Source organism: Perognathus longimembris, chromosome 5 (assembly GCF_023159225.1).
Source record: "Perognathus longimembris pacificus isolate PPM17 chromosome 5, ASM2315922v1, whole genome shotgun sequence".
NCBI lineage: Eukaryota > Metazoa > Chordata > Mammalia > Rodentia > Heteromyidae > Perognathus > Perognathus longimembris.
The window spans coordinates 45559753-45581372 of NC_063165.1; the positions used below are offsets into that span (position 1 = coordinate 45559753).

General features: G+C 41.2%; 1 pseudogene; it reads left to right on the top strand.

Moving 5' to 3' along the window:
• Positions 1–17654: 17654 nt before the first annotated feature.
• LOC125351295 lies at positions 17655–19126 on the top strand (annotated as a pseudogene).
• The last annotated feature ends 2494 nt before the right edge of the window (positions 19127–21620 follow it).

Genomic DNA, 21620 nt, shown 5'->3' on the forward strand with positions numbered 1-21620 from the left:
CTCCAAAACTTGTTGTTCTTCTCTGCCAGTCACTCTTATGAGTGTTTATGGTTTTCCTGAGAATTCTCTGTCCCAGGGCGGTTCATGGTCTTTACTGGAAAGCAAGGGGTAGGGGGTAGGGCTTACAGTAAGGTCAGTTAGGTACAGAATGGGGTCTTAGTACAATATGGAGTTACTCTGGTCCTTCACTCTGGCTCTTCATTTTTCCCCCTTCTCTTAGGTACCTTGGGAGCCAATCATGGCTCCCTTCTGTCCATTTCAATGGCTTGCATGTCTAGGGGCTGGTATTGAGATAAGGCATGGGCCAATAGTTAGGGCCCAAAGTAGTAGAACCAAAGGACCTTTCAACACAGCTATCAGGAGAGTTGCCCACGGTGACCAGAAAACAGTGGCTGATACCAGTTCTCTCCTTTTTGCTTTCTGTTACATTTTTACCAGATGCCAAGCTTTCCCTAATGATTCCTGATTGATTGGCATTAAAACAGCACCCTTTTCCTAAGGCTACAAATGAAGAGCAAATCCATGCTTCACCTACTTTGCAAGACCATCTCAGCAGGGGAATCAAGCAGTTACAGATATTCACATGAGATCTTTCTGGTTTACATTTAGATGACATCACACAAGTCCCTTAGCACTGCAGATGCAGGTACAGATAAACATAGCTTCACACCGAAGCCCCAATTCTGACCCTATGTATATTATAGCCAATTTGATTGCATATCAACTTTACTCATAAGCTCTAATTTTAAGCTTCCTTTTTCTAATCTAAAAACCAGGAAAATACTAGGAGATTTCACTAAAGTCAGGCTTTAGGTTAACTTAGGTTAAGCTTCTCTAACCAGTCTATGGAGAAAGTTGCAGGAAACCCAGCAGAAGGTGTGACATTCTACTGGAGCCACTGGGAGCCACTGCTGCCTGACACCACCATGGCCTCTGCCCATTTCCTTTGAGTGAGGATCAAGGACAGCCTAACAACAGTCATCTGGAAGAATCTACATCTTCAACCTGAGCACACCTACCATAGTAAAAACAGATGGGACTCTATCACACACAGCTGATTTCTGCTGGAAAGTGCTTTGGATGTGCTGAAACTACATTTTCTCAAGTAGACAATTCCATGGAACTGATGGCCTGCTGCTAAATCCAAAGCATGTATGACAGGCTGGAGGGTCACTTCCAGGCAATGCCTGGGGTGGGAGGTGTGTCCAAGTGTATTAGAGTGTGTCCAGATGGATTAGGGTGTGACTTCAGAGAAGGGAGGGAAGTAACTGCCATCAGGTGTGCCAGTTACCAAGGTAACTGGACAGAGAGTTAAACTGCTGGGGGCATCTTCATGGAGCCCTCCTGGGGGTGGATCTTACAGATGCTACTGACCAACCTTAGGCACTTAGAGGCACTGGAAACTGGAGAAATCCACTCTAAAATAGTAACTCATGATAGTTGGCTCTGGTCTGGTTTCTTAGGAGCAGCAGTCCCATCGGACTGACCCTTGCCCCATCTTTGTTTTCCCCAACAGCCTGTGGGTGAAGTCACAGTAAATTTCCTTGATGTAGTTGAAATAAACCGGATTCCACAAACTAGGGGAAAAGAAAATGTAGACAGTTTAAAACTCTAGCAGCAAAGAAGCCCCAGGAAATGTAAAGAGGAAAGTTAGTATAGAAAGCCGTGGAGAAAGGGTAGGGGAAACAAAATGGTTTCTTCTGGATAAGAAAGGGATTTCAAAAGTAAGAATTGTCAATTGTTACAGAATGTTCACTGATGGTCAGAGTAAGTAGAAGAGGGCATGAAAGGGGATAAGGAAAGACTTTAGAAAGAGAATTGGGGCTATTAGGCTCTTGTGATCCTCTGCTGTGACTAGCCCAAACCTGTGTTAATTATTCCCTATGAGGGAGACCATAGAGTCCATGTTTCTTTGGGTCTGGCTCACTTCACTTAGTATAAAAAAAAAAGTGTAAGTGTCTACCAGGCACCAGTAGTTTATACCTGTAATCCTAGCTATTCAGGAGGCTCACACCTGAAGGATCGCAATTCAATGCCAATATAGGAAGGAAAGTCTGCAAGACTCTATCACCAGCTAACTGTCCAAATGCCAAACTAGAGGCATGTCTCAGTGGTAGAGCTCAAGCCTGAGCCAGAAAGCTGAGTGAGAACACAAGGCCATGAGTTCAAGCCACCTGATCATAACACACACATACTCACAAAAAAACACACATACATAAATACCTTCTTTATCTTGTCCAAAAAATAGATCTCTAATGAAAGTCCCTAATGGTTAAATCCTGTTTTTATTCTAACCAAGAGGTGCCAGTGAAATCAAACTTCTGAACAGACACTAGCCCACAGACCTGTATATAAATTCTCTTTGCATAACACCCAGATATTTGAATCCTTTATTCTCATTAAACCTGGTAGCCCTAAACCTGGATGGAAATGGACAGAATGAAGCAAGATTTGTCAGTCATATTCATGTTTAATACCTGTAGGAAAACTCTTCAGAGAAAATATATTTATATATTTTTACTTCCTATCTATATACACTTGAGGCTGGAGGAGGAGGAAGAGGAGGGCAAGGAGGAGGACGAGGAGGAGGACAAGGAAGAGGAGGAGGAGAAAAGAGGAGGAGGAGGGAGAGAGGGAGGGAAGAATTGGGGAGGGAGGGGAGGAGGGAGGGAAGGAAGGAAAGAAGGAAGGAAAGAAGGAAGGAAGGAAGGAAGGAAGGAAGGAAGGAAGGAAGGAAGGAAGGAAGGAAGGAAGGAAGGAAGGAAAGAAGGAGCAGCAGGAGGGGGAAGAGGATAAACAAGAGGAGAAAAGAAACTGGTATGCATATACTGCATACATATTACATTCTATTTTGACCAGACACAGTCAAAAAATAACAAAATAGAGACATTACCAAAACAAAAATTTTAATTTCCATATACACATTGTGCAGCATAGTCCATTTGGAAAAGCTCTCAGCCATTTATGCACCACTGTCGGTTGCATTGAAATCCTGTGTGATCTGCTGTGAGTTTCTCTGCCCTTAAGTTATGAAAATCTGCCTCCCAGAAAGAAAATGGTGCCAGAAACGCAAGACAAAGTTCATATACTTCACTGAATTGACAAGGCAGAGTTTAGATTTGTTGAAAGGTGGCATGTGGTTAACAGAATTTGGATGGCATTATGGGAAAATCGAATCAGGCATCAGCAGTACAGTACTGAATTGTACGCACCCTGAACATCCAGTTTTTCCTCACTGGTGAATCCTTGAAAGCCAAAGGTGGACTATATCAGACATTAGCAGAGTTTGGCAATTCTGCTGACAAGGGCAGGGCTGCAAGCCTAGCAGGCAGGCTTATCTCCTTGATGACACTTGCTGCCCCTTTGATCCTCTAGGAAGCAACATGGGCTTCCCAGTCAGAAGAGCCGGAAAGGGATCTAGAGACATTCTGTGTTCCTCTTTACAAAAAGTGCCTTGCCTTGCCTGCCAATGGCAAAGAGATGTCTAGGCAATCAGAAGTCAATTGTCATCAAGAAGAAAAAACTCTTGTTAAGAGTCACTTAAATGTGTCACTCATGAGCAAAAATCAATACCAACAATCTCACAGATATTCCTGATGGGAGCGTCTGCCCAGCACCTCCCCACTCACACTTACGAAGCTTTGTTAGTGCACTTACATAAGGAGTAAAAGGAAAATGAGGGAGGGGGGTGACACTATTCAAAAAGAAATGTGCTCAATGCCTGACCCATGGAACGATAACCCCTCTTTACATCACCTTTACAATAAAAAAAAATTTTTAAAGACAAAGAGGAAATGCATTCTACCACCCTGTAAAAGCAACTCCCTCACCCTGTGACCCGGCTCATCACTCACTCCTTGACACCCACTCAAGGTCAGGAGAAAAAGAAATTGTTTCAGCATTTAAGTAGGAATTAATTTTGTACTGCCCTTCTCCTCCTAAGTGTATTCTCTTCTCTCTTGTAACAACCAGCTCATTCATGTAAATTGAGTACTCTGCCTTCCTTTCATGAGCCCTTATTAAGGATCCACAAAAGGTGATGCCCTGCAGAATGGATCCCCCATTCTTTCCTGGACCGGACCAGGGTTCTGTGGAAAGTGACTCACATCAGTAATGACAACAGGCCTTGGATGCCATCCACTTAGCTAGACAGACTGACCTAAGTATCCAAATCAGCAGTTATGGGCTGCTCCATCACAATATTCTGTTCTCATAAAGGAGTGTTCCCTTTATAGATCAGGGTCTGCAAAATGGGCCTTCTCCAGAAACTACCCCACTTTTTCATGGATGTGGGAGGGAAGTGTTTTTGTTGTAGTAATCTTCCTACTTTTTGGTAGCAGAACTTAGTATCTTCGGACTAACTCTGAGAAAGCTACCAACAGAGAAATATTTAATACTTTTTTGTAGATATGGCAGAAACACAATCTGGAGTGGATTGCCATTCTGACCAATCCTAGTAGTTGTGAACTTAAATGTAAATGGGCAGACAAATAGCAGGACTTAAAAAGGAGAAAAATGATCATCCATTACCTAGTTTGCAAACATTAAAAAAAAAAATTGGCTCATTTCTTGTTAAAAATCACAGTGTAGTAACCAGTCAAGAACATTTTCATCAAATGCTCAGAGAAGAAATTTATGTTTTTAGTTTTTAGTACACATTTTAGCAGACTCCAAAGAAATCTGAGGTCATGATGTCACAACAATATCCTAAGAGTGGAGAAGGGAGTGCAACCAAGTAATTGCTAACTGGTATCATTATGAAGAACAGGACACCACATACTGCATCCAAAACATGGCCTCAGTAAGAAGTCTCTGAAAATACCTCACACACTCTCTTTTTGTAGAAGAGGAAGTGAAGGTTCCAACTCTTTGATCTGAGGATTCTAAAGTCAGTAGCAGCAATGAAAATAGAAGTCAAGCAGCAGCACCCCAGTGCAGGGCCCTCTTACTGCTTCACACCTCATCCTCAAAGAACAGAGAAAAGCAAAAGGCAAAAAGGAGAATATAGATGTGGCTACGGCCTGATGCCCCTGGGATGGAGGCCCACAATCCAATCCTTGACATGAGCTAGTATCCAGTGTCTTCATTCCAAAGGCAAATGATAGACACTGTTTAAAACAAAGGAAAAGGGCAAGTGCTGGTAGGACATGCATATAAGCCTAACTTCTCAAATGGATGTGACCCAAAGACTGAGGTTCGAAGTTAACCCAGGCAGGAAGGTCCATGAATCTTTTATCTCTGATTAACCACCAAAAAGCTTGAAGTGGCAAGGTAATCTAGTAATCTTCCCATAATGTAGCACTGGAAATGAGTTTGGAGGTTTGATTTTTCTACTCCATCTATAACCAAAGCAAGATAATTTGTCAGAAAAAAGTATAAATGCAAATAAAAATACTACTATGGCAAAAAAATTATGCAAGGGAATAAACAACTTGATCTTTCATGGTAGAAAGTCAACAAATACTATCTAATGTTAAAAATCAAGGAAAATGATTATATAAGATTATAATAAATATCTGAGCAGATAACTAGCAGATGCTTTTAAAATAGCTGCTAGGGGTTTGCAGAAAATATCCTGTATTTTGTTCAGTTTCCCTGTAATTGTAAAACTGTTCTTTAAAAAAATATATGTCTATTAAAAGCCAGTAGTTCATACCTATAATTCTAGTGATTCAAAAGGCTGAGATCTGAGGATCAAATTTCAAAGCCAGCCTGAGCAGGAAAGTCCATGAGAATCTTATTTTCAATTAATTACCAAAGGGCCAGAAATGAAGTTATGGCTCAAGTTGCCTTGAGTTCAAGACTCAGGACTTGCATATTGCATAAAGAGGGGAGGGAGGGAGGGAGAAAGGGAGGAAGGGAAGATCACCAAGTGTTACAAGGGAAAACAAAGACAAAGGGAAAGAATATCTTAACAAACAGCCAAGAAACTTGAGTCTATAGCGCCACTGAGTAGGACCAACTTTTGTATGTAGAGAAATGCCTAAGAGTGTTACTTTTTTGTATTACATACCGAAAGTAGGTTAGATGTTTATTTTAATGTTTATTTATAATTGAGTCTTTGATTAGTTCAATCATTTTCTTCTTCATGAAATTTATTTATATTAATTCTTAATTTACTTAAGAATTTTAAGTGGTTTAGTTCATTCTCTACTTTCATAGAAGCATGTGGGATTTTTTTTGGATGGGGGTCTTTTTTCCCAATACCACAAATACTTAAGATAATTTTTTTATTTGGGGAGATTAGCTTTAATTGTATCTTTCATATTATAATAGTCCATATTTTTATCACTTCAATTTTCTAGATATGTTTTAATTCCAGTTTGACTTTTAACTTAGTAGTGAGTTGAGAAAGAGATTTTAGCATACAGGTGACTGAAATCTTTGTTTCCTTGTTTGGTAATTCATTTCAGTGTTATTATGTTGAATCTTGGGACTGGTATTCATGATTTTTGAAATTTTTTGAATCTTCCCTAAGCCCTAGTATAATTCCACTTTTGTAAATATTCCAGTTGCTAAGAAGGTACTTTCTGCTTTCAAGGTGGGACTCATCCCATGTTATTGCACAATGTTGGTTAGCTCTATCTTGTTAATTATGTTTTCTAGATCTTCTATATCTTTACTTATTCATTGGTCTTATACATTTGCCAATAAACTAAGGAAAGGGAAAAGAGTTATTAAAGTTGACCTGTTCTAATGCGTTTCGATCTGTTCTTCATTGATAATTGTTTCTCTACTTAGGGTTATTTGATTGAATTAAAACACGTCATTGCTAAATTTTCATGATTTTCACGTATTATCTTACAATATCAATCAGAGGAGTTCAAGGCTGTTATACACAACAGAATGATCTTTGTGAAATTGAGCAACATTGTAGAACTGACACTGAATAGGACCTGCTTCCTTTTGAAAGCCTTCCTCCAAACTTCATAGTCAAAGTCACCTTGCCTTCCACCAAAACATCAAAACATTTAGGCTGCACTTCTCTCAAGGCTCTGAAAATCCTTTGCCTTATGATAATTTAAGAGCAAGTTTAAGAACTTGCTATAAAAGCCCGGACACTTCTTTATCTTTATAGTCTTCATTTTATTGCTTTGAATTTCACAGATGTTTAATAAATAGCTGATGAACTAGATTGACTCATCAAAATAATAGTCTCTGTAACTTTCTAAAGCACATTTCCTATATTAGTCAGCACTCTCCAGAGCATTAAAACAAATGTTCTGTTCATAGGTAGATATAAATATAGGTATAGATGTAAGTGTAGATGTAGATAGAATGACTATAAGGAATTGAGGCATACGATTATAAAGGCTAAGAAGTCCCCAGGTCTACAGCCCAGGATGCAGGGGCACTCTGCCAGCCTGTGTCCAAAGGCCTAAGAACCGTAAGAGCTGATGGTGTAAGTTCCAGTCTAAATCCATGTCCAAAATTGGAACCAAGCTCATGTCCTAGCTTCATAGTAGCCAAAGAGCTATTGTCCTTCTCTTCCTGTGGAAGGGTTCAATGAATTCAAAAAAGATCATGTACATTGGAGAGAACAGTCCACTTTCCTCAGACTACTGATTCAAATGTCAGTCTCATCTGCAAACATCCCTGCAGGCACCCTCAGAAGACTTGAACTAAATGTCTGGCCATTCTATGGCCTAGTGAGGTTGACACACTATAAAAAAAATCACCATACCTCCTGGTGATATAGTTGAAGACCTAGGTGAGTATTTTGTGAGTTATGGCTCTGTATGTTGTATCTGCTCCACTGCCACCTCCTTTTCTTTAATTCTCTCTCTTGGATCACACAAGAGAAAGGGAAACAAACTCAGGATTGTTTTGCCTTGAAATGTAAATATTTGGTAGAATTTACTTAGGTGGCATATATATGTATGTATATTTGTATATGTGTAGATAGATAGATAGATAGATAGATAGATAGATAGATAGATAGATAGATAGATAGATAGATAGAGATATCTGTGATAGAGAGCTGAAGGGAGTTTAACTTACAGAGTGACAGAAAGTTGATGTTTACCAGGACAGAGAGAATAAGCTCAAAAGCAAAGTTTTGCCTCAGCCAATCACAAGAGTTACCAAAATGAGTATTCCCCAAATAAGTGCTGCTAGTGAAAGCTGAGAAATGTCCAGTAGAAAAAGGCTTTAGAGATGTAGAAAAAAATAGTATTCATGCAGCACTTAGCTGAAAGGGGCTTTTTTGGCTTTCTAGAAATTAAAACTCACAAAACACTACAGACAGGCAGGGCCTTTTCATTCCTAAAAGGAGAAGGTGCACAGTAAGGAGCTGTAAGTTCTAATGTGATTACACTCCACAGAATGAAAGATCAGAGGGAATGTGAGCTGCACTGGGCTTGAGCTCCCAGTATTGGCGCAAGTGGATGTCAAGCAGTTCCATAAGGAGCAAGAGATTTCTGCAAAGAGCACAATCAATTATGCTGCCTATCACACTGCCCAACTTGGCATGGAGCAGTGTTCAGCTCTGGGAAGAGAATGTAGAAGTAAAAGGACAAGCACGCAAAGCTAGAAGAAGAGGTTAGCAATTAACACTAATGCCCAACCTGTGCTTTTTATCTCTGATCTACCTTAAGTAAATTAAGAATTATAAAGTATAAGCATTTAGAATAATACCTGCCCATCATCCCTTGGTATCTGGTTCCAAGTCACTCTAAAATTACCAAAATATTTGAAAGCTCAAATCATTTATTTAAAATATCTATTATTTGCAAGTGATTATTAAATTCTTAAAATGCTAACTTCATCAATGGGTTGATCCATTGATGAGTTTACACAGAATAGGTTATAGGAGTTAGGTCACTGTGTTGTTGACTTTGAAGGGTATATTTTGTTCTGGCCTTTTCCTGTCGCCCTTTGCTTCCAAGTCCCTGAGATGTTAGCAGCTTTGTTTTTTTTGTGCCTTCCTACTGCCATATTGTTCTTCCTCATCACAGGCTGGCAGCAATGGAAACAGTCCATCAAGGTCTGAAACCTCTGAAAGCATGAGCCAAAACATATCTTTCCTCCCTTAGGGCGTTTATGTTAGGTCTTTTGTCACAGGGGAAAAAAAGTAACTTATACAAGTAGCTTCAATGAATATTAGTTATATTTAGAATAAGAATAAGATAGCTGTTATGATCCTAGGTTTCCATAGACTCGTAGTCTAGGTAAAGCTAATATAATAACCTGGGAGTCAGAAGGCAAAGGAGGTAGAGGAGATAAAGGACAGAAAAGAAAGGATTGAATATGACCATGTTTTTCTTATTTTCCTCACTCAATGCCATAGTACATAGCTGAGGGCTTTTCTTCTGCATAATTTGAATTTAACCCTTCATCTATGCTGATTCATCCTACTTGCATGAAACTGTTCCTTATATCCCATAACAGCTCAGATGTATTTCAATCAACTGAAATGAATTGAGAGACTTTTGTAACGGGTGCTCAAAACCTGCTTTTGCTGAGGATCTCTGATTCCTTACTTGGGTCCATAAAGAATTAACTAAAGATAAACCTAGCAATTTAGCTTCCATTTTTGCTTATCTCTGTCTGCTTTGCTCTGAGCCAGTCTCATGGGTACTTCACTTTGAAGTCCTCCTTAAATATAGGAAGGACCAGACAGGAGGAAGGATACCTGCCAGGAGTCAACAACTTGTAACAGGCTCCACCTCACTAATCTTGAGAGAAGAGGAATTTCCTGACCACCTGTGGCCACCATACCACACCTATGACTGGGACTGTTTAGCTATGCATACCTGTCATCTCCTGCCCCCAGTTCTTCTTCCTATTTAAGCCTAAAGTAAATTTCTGTTTGGGGAAGATGGAGGGAGATGGTTGAAATAATACCTTCTCTTTTTTTCTATGGATGTCTATATCTTACAATAAACTTCCTTTCTCTGCCCTTTACCATTGCTCATCTTTTATTTGACCGCTTGGTCAGAGTGGATGGATTAGACATAGGAAACCTGGGCTTTGGAGTCTGAGCCTAAAATCATCTGGGATCAGAGTAAACCAGTGATAATGCAAAATTCACATACACCAGTGGACAGTTTTTTATACATCTGTTCAAAAGTCACATGAAAATAGTAAAAAGAAGAAAAAAGTGTGATAGATAAATGATGTATTTTTCAATCAATACTTATTGACTACTGAAAGAACAAAAGACAGACCACCATGTCCTCGATGAGCTCACAGTGTTACCAGACAAATATTAAACAAATAATCTTATAATCCTGTGACAAGATTCAGGAAGAAAAATATGGTATAAAATAAATATAAAACAGTGTAAAATATGGTAAATAAAGCAACTCAATCACACATAAAGATATCAAAGCACTTAACACTCCCCCTCAAACATGCTACTCTAAGGTGTCTCAGTTTAAAGTCACATCTGCAAAAATACTTCAAAAATGCTTTTGAGGGTACCGATTCTGAATCATAAACCTGAAAAAAACTGATGAATGAAAAAAGCGTTAATATCTGAACTGGCCTGTAGTAAGTCTGCTGCAACTATTACCATTGCATCCTGTAAAGTAACTTCCTCTGGAAAGTCTTGGTAACACATTCCCCTACTGACTGATATTAATATATGGGCCCCATTTGAACAATGTCTTAGACTCAAATAGTAGTTATGCATGGATAAAAATCAACATCCAGGGCTGGGTATGGTGATACATATCCAATCTCAGCTCTACTCAGAAGGCAGAGGTAGGAGGAGGATGAAAAATCCCATCACTGCAAAGAAGATGGGCCTTCGTAGTCAGAATCACATTTAGTGGGCATAACCTCAGACTAAGAAAGACTAGAGAGTAAACACACAAAGTTACCTTTGAGAGAGGAAGTGATAACCAAACCAACATTTCTTGTCCTCACGGCCCTCCTGCTCAATAGAAGAAGGTCTCTCTCTTCTCCCAGGCAGCCCCTAAGCAAACATCAGCTTTGGCCTTTAGCAAACACTCTTCAAGTGTCTACAAACAGGGTCCATGACCATATCTGTGAAGAACTCAAATTCATGGTGTTGTTTTAGGTCCACTGCCTTTCACTCCAAGCTGGCTTTACTTGCCCTTCCTCAAGAAAAAAAATCTCTGTTCCCCTCCCCCCAAAAGATGTTCTGACGCTTTCAGAAGAGAACTAAGTTGACTTGCTCCTTGAAATAAATTTTTCTACATTTTAATAATTCTGAAAAATGGTGTTCATGTTATAATCAATGTATATACTTCATATGGCAACCTTCCAGCATTTGCCATCCACTGTTGCTATTAGTATTTTCTACTTAACACTATTTTCAGAATGAAAGAAATTAGATATGTAGTTCTATCATATATGAAAAGTATATGATATTTCATTTTCCTTAGGCAGGCTTGTTTTAGGGAAGGCTTGTTTCCATTATAAAATTAGATGATGGTACATCAGCATACTTGACAGATTGTTTTTTCTAGCAGTGGAGGTCTCTTTTCTAGTAGTGGTGGTCTTTTTTCTAGCAGTGGAGGTCTCTTTTCTAGCAGTGGTGGTCTCTTTTCTAGCAGTGGTGATTTCTTTGGCACAATATTAACTACTCTATTGTAGGCATCATTGTTCTGATTCCGAGGAGGCCCTCTTTCTCTTGGGAGCCTTTCATAGTCATACAGCCCCGTCAGACCACATTTCATCTCTTCTATAAGCCACGACTCGAAGTCTCCAGGAAAAACCCACGAAATCCAGTCAACCACCCGCTACTACGATCTCGGCTTGACAGATTGTTTTTTCATGGTGTCAGTAATAAGGATTGAACTCAGCCTAGCATTCCCTTGGCTTTTTGCTCATCTGGTGCTCTATCATTTGAGCCACACCTGCACTCTAGATTTTTGCTGGTTAATTGGAGAGAAAAGTTTCATGAACTTTTCTGCCCAGGCTGTCTTTGCACTTCAATCATCCTGAGTAGCTAAGATTACAAGTGTGAGTCCCCAGCATCCAACTTAGATATAGATAGATACCTAACTTTATATTTATATTTCATTTATAATATTTAATTGACAGGTTTGTAGATGTTCAAGATACATACATATGTGTGTATATATTAGATATGAGTATATTGCATAAATACTACCATGATTAAACTGATTAACACACCCATCCATCACAACCCATATTTGCCATATCTGTGCATATGCACACACAGAGTATATATGTGATAATGACATTTAAAATCACTAATCAAATTTCAAGCAAGCAATACAGTATTACTAACTGTAATCACCATATTGTTCATAGATCCCCAAAACTGATTCATCATAATTCTTACCCTTTGACCAATATCTCCCATGTTAAGATGCTTTTCCACCTGCATTAGCCCAGTTAAGCCTTATAACCTTCTGTGCTTGGTACTCACTTTACAAATGAGGAAAATGAAGCCGTGAGAGGTTTAAAATTTTAGGTTAGATAAGAAATTTACTCACTGCCCTACATATGAAACTGTAACCCCTCTGTACTTCACTTTGACAATAAAGTAAAAAAAAATTTTTTTTTTAATTTCCCAATATCGCACAACTTGGAAGAGTTGAAGCCAACCAGGGCTCAAAGCTGTGTTGATTGCTGACTGCCAGCTAAAACCAGTCACTAAAGTGAGCTTCCTTGCTTATTGAATTAAGGAAGAACACTCCTTCAATAGAGTCTTATTTCCTACAGGAGATTTATGAGGCTTTGGGGTACAGCTTAAAGCAGACACTTAAATGCAGAAGCTGGACACAAATTGGGCCAAGTTTCTGAAACAGTAGTTTAAGACTGATGGACACAGTGAGAAAATGGTCCTATATAGGGAAAACAATGCCTCATGGGTCTCAAGTAATGTAGTGCCTTGGAAGGAAGCTATTTACTCGAACAAGGAATGGTTGGATCACTTATTCAAATAATTGGATTGGTCACGAAGCTCTCTCACCAAATAACAAAAATTTGCAATCCTATATTCCTGGACAAGTTCCCTGGGATGAAGTCCTGCAGGCAGTGGTTTGTGGGGCTACAGCTAGTCCCACTTCTCAGCAGATGTGTGGTACCCATGCTCATAAACACTCAAATCTTCAGGCTCAGCTTCCTTTGCTGAATGGCTGCAAGAAGCTGATGAAAGAATATGTATCAACACGCCTCACAAGCTGTGAACATGTCTTATAACTATATGCCTGGGATCTCGCTGTCTTGTTAATAGTAGCAGTCCTCGCAGCTCCTGATTTCTGGAAAGCTCACTACTTTGGGCCAGAACTTAATGACATGGTTGAGGAAAGCAACTGAGCCTAGAAGTTCTCTGAGGTAAGGCTCACCTTGAGTTAATCAGAAAGGAAGTTTGGCACAGGGATTAAAGAATAATTTGGCACTGGGAAGAAATCCACATTCTCTGTAATTCTGAGAAAGTGAACACCCAGCTGTGAATTTATTGACTCTCCCTTAAGAAGTTCTAATGGAATAAATTTTGCTTTCTTGGTGCCTGCTAATTAGACAATTATTTAACTCTGTTTCTTTTTTTAATGACTCTCTGCTGTTGTTTGAAGACTTCTGTCTATTATTTGTAATAAAAACCTCTGTCACATTTTTGCCTCATTATCTTTAACAAATAGTGCATTCCCCAGTCCCTGTGCCTGGTTCCCTCAGTTCTCCCTCCCAGCACCTCCCTGGTCTAGAGCTCCCAGAGTTTCAAAGACCAGCTGTTATCATTTTGTTGACTGAGAGATTTTTAGAAACTTCTATCACAGGCACATGGCTCCATGGGGGGCTGTTGAATTAAATATCAGCTCTTCAAACAGGAATTAGCTCAGAGAACAAAAGCAGCAGGAATACAAGGGACAAACAGAGGCAAACACGACAATCCTCCCACTCAGTGATTGAGAAACTCCTCTTCCCTCCCTGCTCTGCTGTTCACACTGAGTGAGCTCCTCAGCCTTGGCCACACTTAGCCACAGTGAGTCCCAAGACCTTTCCCTGTAGTGGGGACCAAGTCCAGTCCAGCCCTACATCACCCCTGGCTTTCATCAAACTGAATAGTGCTTCTCATTATCCCCTATGTGGTCAGTCTTCTTCATCTGAGCACCCAAAAGATTTGCTATAGAACCATTGTTTCTTCAGAGGAGAGAAGTAGGGAGATAAGAAAGTGAAGGGATGAAGCTTTCTGACTCCTGTTATACCCATCTCTGCCTCTCTGGTAGGTACTGTATTCCTGTCCTTATTTTATTATAATCCAGGAGAGATTTGATGTATGCTACTCAAACAACAGCCAGAGTGGCTTCCTTGAAGTGTGACCCATACAGTCTCATAGAGCCTTTCACTCAGGAGAGAAACTCTTGATATAGTGCTCTGTTATCTGTAAATTCTTAATCATTTCATCTTTTTTTTTTACAGTTTCCTTTTTTAAACTTTAAATTTTTTTTCTTCTCTCTGTTCTTTTTTTTTTCTTATTTATTGTCAAAATGATGTACAGAGAGGTCACAGTATCATACATTAGGCCTTGGGTACATTTCTTGTACTGTTTGTTACCTCCTCCTTCATTCCTCTCTCCCCCCATGAGTTGTTCAGTTGGTTTACACCAAACAGTTTTGCAGGTATTGCTTTTGGAGTCGTTTGTCTTTTTATCCTTTGTCTCTTGATTTTGTTATTCCCTTTCACTTCCCTAGTTCTAATACCAGTATATACAGTATCCAGTGTACTCAGATGAGATACAGTGATAGTGCAGGTACAACCACAGGAAGGGGATACAAGAGGATCATCAACAATAGAAGCTATGGGGGTTTTTTTTGTTTTTGTTTTTGGCCAGTCCTGGGCCTTGGACTCAGGGCCTGAGCACTGTCCCTGGCTTCCTTTTTGTTCAAGGCTAGCACTCTGCCACTTGAGCCACAGCGCCACTTCTGGCCGTTTTCTGTATATGTGGTGCTGGGGAATCGAACCCAGGGCCTCATGTATACGAGGCAAGCTCTCTCGCCACTAGGCCATATCCCCAGCCCCAGAAGCTATGGTTTCACATGGCATGTTGAAAGTAATTACAACAGTGATATAACAGTCATTTCCATAACTAGAGTTCATTTCACTTAGCATCATCTTATGCATTCATAGGGGCATAGCTATTAGGCTCTTGTGATCCTGTGCTGTGACTAGCCTAAACCTGTGCTAATTATTCCCTATGAGGGAGACCCACCCAGATGCACCTCAGTAGACGAATGGATCAGGAAAATGTGGTACATATACACAATGGAATTTTTATGCCTCTATCAGAAAGAATGACATTGCCCCATTTCTAAGGAAATGGAAGGACTTGGAAAAAATTATACTAAGTGAAGTGAGCCAGACCCAAAGAAACATGGACTCTATTATCATTTCATCTTTCAGCCTGTGTTGTGAAATGAATTCCAAAGGGACAGGGACATGCACAGCAGAAAAGGAGCTGTGGGCAGCATTTATATTTACATCTTATTTGCATCTTATATTTGTGGTGACCGTTGGCATAGAGCCAGCATAGCCTCCTCAACACTGACTCCATGGTGGTGAGAAACCAGGGAGGTTCAAACCAAGTGCTAGGTCAACAAGAGTGCTGCCAGTCCTCAGAAACCACGTGTGATCTGAACACAGGAAGGACACCACATAGCATGCTAAGAAACACACACCACCAAGGAGCCCTCACGAGCCAGTGTTAACCAGCCACCTGGGCCTAAGATGATACAGATTAAATACAGGATAAACCACAGCGCTTAAGCCCCCAGATCCTTCCATACTCTTTCAGGTCTATGAACCCAAAGATAGAGAATCTTGCAGACAGTATATGCATCAAGAAATGAAATAAGTATAGTGCAGTGGTGCATGCCTGTAATCCTAGCTACTCAGGAGACTGAGATCTTAGGATCGCAATTTGAAGCCAACCTGGGCAGGAAAAGTCTGTGAGACTCTTATATCCCATTAACTACCAAAAAGCCAAAAGTGATTTAAGTAGTAGAGCACTAGCCATTAGCAAAAAGGCTTACAGACAAAGAGGCCCAGGTCCTGAATTCAAACCCCAGGACCAGCACATACACACACACACAAACACACACACACGAACCAATGCAAAAAGGGACTGGGTACATGACCCAAGTTACAGAATACCTAGCCCTGAGTCCAATCCCTAGTACTGCTCAAATGATGATACTACTAATAATTAATAATAATAATGAACAATGTTCTCAATGATTGACAGGTGACAGCAGAGGACTTGAGATTGAACCTGTTGGTCTGATTAGAGGAACAATAGTCATCATTACACTCCACTGGAGGGCTGAGAAATCAAACCCTTATTATCTTCAATTTACAGATGTAGAAATAGTTTTGACAAATCTATAGACTGCCCAAGGCCATAAGTTCCCAGTTTATGTGCCATAAATCAGGAATGACAAAATCTGTCCAGTTCTAGATCTAAGGTGTTTTCCTTGACATGGATAGATTCTAAATATAAGAGATAAGAAGAAATGTCTGGAGAGATCATTGGATGCAGATTCCTGGGTTTGGTACTGATCCAGACATAGAAAAGTCAAAATCTCTAGATTGGGGTTTGAATGTCTATATGTTTTAAAACCACTGGTTCCCAAACTTGGGTATGAAGTGGCACCACCTGGGAGCTCCATAACAAGTTCCATGCAAAATGCTTGATGTACATGTGTGAAAATTGAGTAATGAAGCTTGTAGAAATGGGTTTGGGAAGAGGCAGGGGAAAGGATGGTTGAGGGAGAGTATGTATGGACACATCAGAACAAAATTGATACTAATATAAAAGCATCCTAGTGCCTAGGCTACATTTCATCAATTAAGCCAGAATTGCTGTGGTTAAGACTCAGACATCAAAACTTCAAATCAGTTATGAACCACTGCTTGAAAATACTTCCAAGTAGATGCTCGCCCAGGTTTGGAAGCTCAGCTTTGTACCTCTTCCCATGGCTTCCTGTTGGGCTCCTGAGCACACAGGAGCCACCTAATCAAGCCACTGTGAAAATACAGAATTTATAGTGAAGATCACTAGACTATATTTTGTTAATAAAAGTCTAGAATGTCTCAAAGAATTATTTGTAACCTAAAAGCAAGACTTCTATACTAAATATGTGTATGTTTCTAAGTCAACATTTTATCTCCAGAAATAATGGCCCTTGTCACTCATCCATCCTAAAGCCTTGCCAGATGTCCATGCTAACAGAGAGAAACTCTCTGGACCTGCCTAGAAGATTCGGGAAGTGAGGAACCTGAGATTCGCTGCTAGTGAAGAACCTCAGGAGCTCAGGGTTAGAGCTCCTCAGATATCAAGATTTAAAGCTGTTTTACAGAACAAAACTTTGCTTACAGCAGCTGTTTTTATACCAAGTTTCTTCACAGTTTATTGTGAAAACTACCTGCATATAAGTCACCCGGGCTTTGGCCCTTAAACTTCAGCACATCCAAATCCTAGCCCAAGTTTCCAGATCACCACTATCACTTTCAGATGATACTTGGAAAAATAAGTTGCCCCAGAAGAGGAAGCAGCATCGCCCATTCAGCATCCATCAACCACCTCTGTCCATCTGAAAGGACATCCAAGATAACAGAAGACAGAATCACTCATGTATCTGAGAAAGCCATAAAGATTTAGGAGGGAGAGGGGAAAAAAACTGCTTTCCTGATCTGCAACCCAGCTGAATGCTAACATGTCTGCAGACATGAACAGCCAAATGTCTGACAGCAGTGAAAAGGATTACCACCCAAACAATGAGGAGAAGAGAAGAGGAGGAGGACAATGACCTCTGAGAACAGGGCAGATGTGGGAGCAACCCACAATGTGGAGCAATGGGAGGCCGATGCCTCTGACCCTGAGGAGTACCCATTCACCTGTTTAGTCTACAAGGAGTCTGAGAGCGCCCTCCACACACAGGCTTAGCCTCTGTCCTAAAGGTATCTCATTCGGTGGCAAAACTTCTATTAATTAGTTGCCACTGGCAAGTCTCGGAGATACTGGAGGGATGCAAGTCCAACTTTGCTCAGCTGCTCGTGGAGGCTGGAGTTCAGCCTGATCCATCAAAATCTGGCATCACAGCGCTGCCCCCTCACCACTGCCCTGTGTGCAGGCAGTCTGTGCAGAAGGAAAACCTCCTCTCTCTGGTTATCAGTACCAGTTTTGCCACAGCTGCTGGCAGCAGCATTTCTTGGCACTTGTCAGGGACGGCAGGGGTATAGGACTCTCTTGTATGGCTCAGGATTGTCCCCTCCGTACCCCAGAGGACTTTGTATTTCCCTTACTTCCCGATGAAGAGTTGAGACACAAATATAGATGCAACCTCTTCAGGGACTATGTGGAGAGTCATTACCAGCTCCAAATGTGCCAGAGGACAGACTGCCCCATGGTTATCCCAGTCCAGAAGCCCAGAGCCCATCGAGTGCAGTGCAATCGATGCCAGAAGGTCTTCTGTTACAAGTGTCATCAGTTGTACCACTCACCCACAGACTGTGCTACTCTCTGCAAGAGGCTGACGAAGTGTATAGACCCCTGGGCAGCCAACTACTTAAGTACCCACCCCAAAATGTGTCCCAAGTGTAACGTGTGCATTGAGAAGAACAGAGGCTGCAATAACATGTGCTGCTTCAAATGCAGACAGGACTTCAGCTGGGTGTGCCTAGGGGATTGAAAGAGATACCTCCGAAACCCCCAGAATTTGCAGTCAGTACAAGGAGCATCTGCATGTGAGCAGCCAGAGCCAGAAAGCCCAAGCCAGAGAAACTCTCAACAAGTACATGTTCCACTTCAAGAGGTGGGAAAAAAACCACAGTAGAAGCTTGCAACTAGAGCCACGGACAAACCAGCAGGTTCGGGAGAAGCTTCAGGAAAAGATCGTGAACCAACTGGGAACTTGGAATGACTGGAAGTACTTACAGGATGCTGCCAAGTTCTTGGCCAAAAGTCAATATAGCCTGCAGTTCACCTACCCATATGTGTACTACACGGAGTCAGGCCCCCAGAAAAGGCTGTTTGACTTCCTGCAGGCTCTGCTGGAGACGAAGATTGAAAGCCCCTCATGGAAAGTGGAACATGCAGACAGCTGGGACAGAGAGGACATGGGGAGCCAAATGTGGACAGAAGAGCAATGGAAGAGCAACCCCCCTGGAGGATTTCCTGGATACCTAAGGTGGACATGACATGACAGGGTGAAGAAGAGTCAGCTGGTGCCATACTGCATGCAACAGGCTCTGTCTTCACAACCCACAGGCAGCCAGGGCCACGCTCCTGAGAGACACTGGTAACACATCTCTTAGTCTGTTTGTTTCCTCACCTTTTTGCTGGTAGGTTCTTAACCAGCATAGAAGTCATATCAAACGGGTCTGTTTTTCAGGACTTTTAAATCCCCCTGGATGATTGTTGGGGAAAAGGGAACGTTTGTTTCTGAATGGCTATGAATAGTCGATCATTAAAATTTTAAATGTAGGTAATTTCAAAGGTTGTACAATTATACAAAAAAAAGGCACGTGTGTGTGTGTGTGTGTGTGTGTGTGTGTGATAAGAGAGACCTTTCTAAAAGTAAGTTCTATTAGCATGGGAGTATTTTACTGTCTAGTTATTTTACTTTAAATGTAATATATGCTTCCTGCCCACCCTGCCTCAGAATATCCAGACTGCAAGAGGCCCCCAGGTGCCCTCTGCTCTCCAGCATCATCTGTTTGGCCACTGGCTAGAGTGCCAAGAGAAAAGCATGGAAGACACTGTGAGGAAGTGAATTGGCTTGTGTAAATAAAGTCACACTGTGCTTCCTGCATTGACCTGGAGAGTAAGGAGACAATACAGAATAGGATCTTCTTCTGTAGGCCCATCTTTATTCTTCAAAGTAAAGTTGATCTGACCCTAGCTGAGCCCAGAATCCATAGCAGCACGTGAGTAAGCATGTGACCCCCAGGATGGAGGACATTGGTCTTATAAAGATACAAGATCCACTTTGGAAAGGAGTTGTTTCCTGAATTCAATTTACTTCACAGTGGGTCCCTCCCTATGTGCCAGTATTCAAGTGGTGTCACTGTGACCACAGCCACTGCCTTCCTGCATTCCTCTCAATAATATAAAGGTCAGAGTTCAGTATGGTCCTCTAAAGGACATTGACCTTCCTGGCTCAAGAGCTAGGGATACACATGGTTTTGTGTATTTCTTAGAGTGTGTCCAGCAGCTGCTGGAAGTGGGGTAAGTTTCCATTCCCCTTTGCCTGGTTCCAGCTGTCAGAGGACCCAACCCAGCCTGAGAGTCTTTTTTAAAAGCCTCAGTTCATATACTATGAGGGGCTAGCCACAGGAAAACACCAGTTCTTGCACAGCCAGGTGTAAAGGAACCAGCAGCTTGATTGGCATTCTTTCTGTCTTGGACCTGGTTCTGTAGGCCTTTGAGAAGTTAGATCTGTGCTTGCTGGGCTTCCATGGCTTTGTTTAGCACACCCCCTCCCCCCACCAGACCAGCAGAGCAGTCTAGACTTGGCCAGGTCTCCTTGACCTTCTAGGAGAGCCTATAGGGAAATCTGTGAGTATTAGAGTTGAGATTCTTTGTTAGTCATACACTTTCACCTCTAAGTCAGCAACTTTCCAGGTATCATGGAAACAGTACAACAAGGTCATTCTTGAACGCAGAAGATAGTTGTAGCGCTTAGTGTCCCTGGCCAGCTAGCTGCACATTCCCTTGTTCCTCAGGTTTTGTCTCTCCATATCATTCCCAAGCAAGGGAAAGACTGTGGGGCATATTAGGAGAACAAATTAGAGGGGTAGAAAATAAGCAGTCCAGAATGAGACTATGGGGAGTTCACTGTAAACAAGGAGAGTGCCTATTACTGGGCCCAGGATGGAGCATGAGTGCTATGTAACTGCAACTACCTGGCATCTGGAGCCTTTGCCTCCTCCATCAAGTCGTTTCTGTGGCACCACTATGACACAGGACCATAATTCCAGCTCTTCCTCCTAAGTCACACTTAGTCATTTTCTAGACTGCTTAGTTTCCATGTTCTGTACTTATACCTATATGTGACCCTTAGAGCTGCCACCTAGCACTTCACCTGTGAAGAGCTCCCCCTTTGATCCCTAGTGGCTGTCCTTGGTTAATATTATCAGGGAGATGACAAGATCAAGCAGAAATGTGTTTTGGGTTTTGTTTTCTTTTTATGCCCTGCAAAGAGTAGAAGAAACACACAGTGTTTTATGAACTTCTCAGGTCTCTTTGTTCTTATTCAAAGAAAAGTTAATCGAGGTCATGTTTGAGGGTTTTATTCAAAATAAAGTCTCTGATTATAAGTAGCTATGTATTATATTGTTTCCCCAAGGGATTTGTATGTGCTTTAAAGTTGGAAAACAACAAAACAACCATTCTGATAGTCCTTTGCCAGTGTTGAAGGCAAGTCCACCATGCTTTTCTACACCCTGTAGTGGAGAATAATGGTTTCACCCTGCTGCTGGTAGCATACTGACAGGGTAGAGCTCTCCAGTCTTCTGATCAGATCATTATTCAATCATTATGTGCCTTTAAAACACGTTCTTGCCAATTTCCACCGGCTCCATGCCATGCCCCTTCAACAACATATACATTCCTACCACTATCTTTCCTGTCTGCTCCAGAGTTACTTGGAAGTTGTCCAGTTTATGTTCCAGAATGTACA